This window comes from Myotis davidii, unplaced genomic scaffold (assembly GCF_000327345.1).
Source record: "Myotis davidii unplaced genomic scaffold, ASM32734v1 scaffold362, whole genome shotgun sequence".
Classification (NCBI taxonomy): Eukaryota; Metazoa; Chordata; class Mammalia; order Chiroptera; family Vespertilionidae; genus Myotis; species Myotis davidii.
In genome coordinates this window covers 3,810,220-3,814,056 of record NW_006297152.1, presented here as the reverse complement: position 1 = coordinate 3,814,056, position 3,837 = coordinate 3,810,220, and the positions used below count along the sequence as shown (strand labels likewise).

Sequence of the window (3,837 nt, the reverse complement as noted above, 5' to 3'; positions counted from 1 at the left end):
CTTTCCCTAACATTTCTAATGATCTCCCTTCTCTGTTCATATTCTGTGGGGACTGGGAGGAAAACCTTATCCTGGCTTATCCCCAATACCCACCAAACACATATCTGTCAGTAGTTTTCAGTCAATATCCATTGATTAAATGAATGAGTGATTGGATAATTGTTTATGTGCAGAATGCAAATGGCATAGTAAAACACTTTCCCCAGCAATCCATCAGCTTTACTAAGATTTGATGCCTCTCAAATGGCTTTATATCACCTTCAGAATGGGCAAGATATTAACATATACTTAGATGAAGTAAAATTTAAAAACATCAGTCTTGATATTACCGCTGTAAAATATATAGTGTGTATGTTTCAAAAACAAAATCTACACCTATTTATGATTTGGAGAGTGCTCCTATTAGGCAATAGTGTTTGTGTTTTAAAATATAATACATGGGAACGTCCTGAGTCATCACTTGAATTGAATATAAATCCCATCTAATCTGGATGGTAACATGCCCCTCACCTCCAAGCATGAATAACAGAAAAGGCCTTTAAAAATTATTCTTAAACTAGAGGCCTGATGCATGAAATTTGAGCATGGGTAGGGTACCTAGGCCTGGCCGGCAATCAGGGCCGATCTCTGGGGCAACAGGCAGAGCGATCAGGGGGCCCCACTGGCACCTGCCTTGGCCAGCTTGGCGCTGCCTGCTTGCTGGCACCACCCCCCACTGCCGCCGGTCGCCTCCCTCTGTGGGGAGACCGGTGGAGCAATGGGAGTGACCCCCACTGGCACCTGCCTTGGCTGGTGGTCAGTGCACATCATAGTGACCAATCGTTCCACTGGTCATTCCGCTGTTTGACCTAATTGCATATTAGGCTTTTATTATATAGGATGTTTCATGTTTGTTAGCTTGCTGCCATGAATTTGATTTTCATGTGATTTCAACTTTTTAAGTCAAGTAAGATTTTTGATACAAACACAACTTTAAAACACTGCACCGTGCTTTTCCGAGGTAGGTAGCAAAGGGTAATTCATGTCTGCGATCCTTACATGTACTTCTTGGACCACATATGAGGAAAGAGAGAATCCCAGAGCGGACAACTGTGAATTGTCATGGGATTTCCCCTGTCCTTTGGGAATTGTGTTAGGTTTCCCACTCTCCCTCCTATTTTCACTTTGTTTATTTGGAAGAGGTGGCAACAGGCAGGGAGGCAAGTGAGGTTTCTCCTCTCAAGTTGGGTTGCTCACCTACGTGTGAGGTGGTTTGCCCACATTCCTTTTTAAAAAGGGAGGATTTCATTCTGGGAGCCCACACCTGTGATCTTCCCTGGTCATGCTGGAGGAGTGGAGGAAGAGGGTGCAGCCCTGAGAAGTGCTGGCGGAGAATGCAGACCTGTAGCAGCAGCAGCAGCAGCAGCAGCAGCAATCACAGCAACCCTTAGCAGCCACCTGGTTAGGAATCCCTCTTCTACCCTTACAACTGAATCCGACTCCTATAGTTCTTCTTGTCTCATATGTCAATGATGTTTCTTTGAAAACCATGATGGATTGACAGAATGGATTTGGACTCTACTAATTTAATATCTCTCAGGGTATGCTCAAGTTAGGATCAGAAAGTGTATGGTGAAAGGAAATTTGATTTTGGGTGGTGGGCATACAATGCAATATACAGATGACGGATCATTGCATTGTACACTTGAAACCTATATAATTTTATTAACCAGTACACCCCAATAAATTTAAAAATAAAGAGATCCTGTGTTTTATTATACAAAAATTTGGAATGAGGCTTTCTATATCTTATGACATTTTTTAGTTTATCTTTAAGTAGGATAAAGTTAGCAAGGCCTCCTCAGACCCCCCCAAAAGTGTGTGCGCGCACACACACACACATACTCCCACACACTGTGCTCTTCCACATTCTATTTAGTATCTTAGCCCAGGTGGTTCCTTACGTGTGGATGATGCTACTATCTTCTCAGCCTGGCAAATTTCTACCGAACTTTTAAGACCCTACAAAATAGCACTTCCTCTTTTAATCCTGCTTTTGCCCTGTCATCCTTTAATCTCCTTTTTTGAATTCTGCATTGTCATAGATTCTTATGAAACTGCTTTCGTGGCACTTACTACACTGTATTGTGTGGATTTTTTAAAATGAATGTGGGCACATGTACCCCATCAAGTCCCTAAGCTTTATAGGCCAGTAGAATAGACCATCAAATCAAAATACTGTTTCTTTAATGGGATTATTGCTAAATATAAGAATAGGGATGTGTGTCTTCCATATAGCTTTAAAACCATGAAAATGTTTTAATACGAGGCTACCTAATAATATAGAAAAATGATAAGCATAGGCTGGGGGCGGGGGGAGAATCTTTCTTGATTGTAAAACTCTACCAACTGTTAATGACTTAATACAACCAGTGATAGAACATAGTCTGACAACTATGCAAAGACATGGTCAGTGTGGTAGCCATAGAGTTTACTAGTATATTGAAATTTGCATTTGCTTGGCTCCATTTAAGAACATTACCTTTGTATCTCAGTTCATTTATTAGATTGAGTCAGAATTAACTTGTAGTGTTAGGATAATTTGAAAAACTCCCTTTGCTGAGATTTTATGGTTGAAATGACTTGATTTCATGACACCGATGGATACATGTCACTCACTCTCTAGGAAGAGGGGCTCAGGGGGCAGCAATCTTGTTGGAAGAGAAAGCCTACAGCTGCGTTTTGGTATCTGTTCTTGGGACTGAGAAGCATCAATTCTTTGTAAAGGAGACAGGAGAGTCATGAGAGGAGGGTGCTAATGAAGATTAAGAGCAGTAGCTTGATGCTGCTTTTCCTGCCATGAGTGTGAAGAGGTCAGGGCCTGTATTACGGTGGGATGGATAGAGATGAATGAATGGGTAGATGGTCGAAAGGAAACATCCGTAAGACTGAAGTAAGTCATCTACAATGACAGGTTACGGATAATGAAAGAGTAAAAGAAATAAAAATGAGCAAGCTGAGCAGAGCAAACCCTGAGAATTTGGGCCATGACCTGGGATGGGGTGGGGGACGGTAAATTCACTTACCCAGGGGATTATCTCCTTTGTCGTTCATCAGAGATCAAATGAAGACACAAGACTCTGAAAGAGATAGACAGCTGCTTTGTTTTCTTCGCATTTCTACATTGCTCAATCCTTAAAACATTCAACTAGCTAAGCAGGAAATGGACAAAAGTAAATTGAAGTCCTTGCCCTCATCTCCTTCCTTCATTCTACAAAACAATGTCACCTCCGGTGAAATAAAATGCTGGAATTATCTACAGAACCCACCAGGAATGTGTAAACTAGTCCACGTCCAGCTTAAAGAGGAAGCCACCTCCTCCTGGAAAAATCTGAGAAGCTGAGGCCAGGCCTGCAGGGCAGGATGGGGAAGAAGAACTTTCTCCAGCCGCCCAAATGATGTGCATCTCATGAGCATGCTGTCCTAATTCTGAAGGCTTCTGATATTCCAGAACATTAGCAAACGTGCTTGCCTGTGTCTGCCAAGTAATAGTACTCATATATTTATTTGAATAAATAAATATGTATCTATATTTTTATCTCCTTAAAGAGTTCAGCCATGTGTGGTGTAGGGTCTATGCCTTCTGCTCTTGCTTGCTGAGCAGGGATCAGGTAGGATGGTCCATGTTGCATTGCGTTCTGCAGGGCTCAGTGCCAACCCCAGCACAGTGAGGCCGTGCAGGGATTCTGGTACATTCCTTGTCCCACAGCACAGCAAGGCTCCCAGACATGGGCTTTGTCTCACTCATTCTGATCTAGCTTTTGCTTCTTGCAGGTGCGCACATCTCGCAACTCAGCA

At 42.4% G+C, this 3,837-nt stretch overlaps 1 protein-coding gene across 1 annotated transcript in view; it reads left to right on the top strand.

The window, feature by feature from the left end:
• Nucleotides 1-3,817: 3,817 nt before the first annotated feature.
• Nucleotides 3,818-3,837, top strand: part of LOC102754013 (chromosome unknown open reading frame, human C1orf21) — a 116,976-nt gene continuing 116,956 nt past the window's right edge. Inside the window, exon 1 of the mRNA XM_006772953.2 lies at nt 3,818-3,837. This exon is cut by the window's right edge and continues 208 nt beyond it. The gene's annotated coding sequence lies outside the window, so the exon portion shown is untranslated.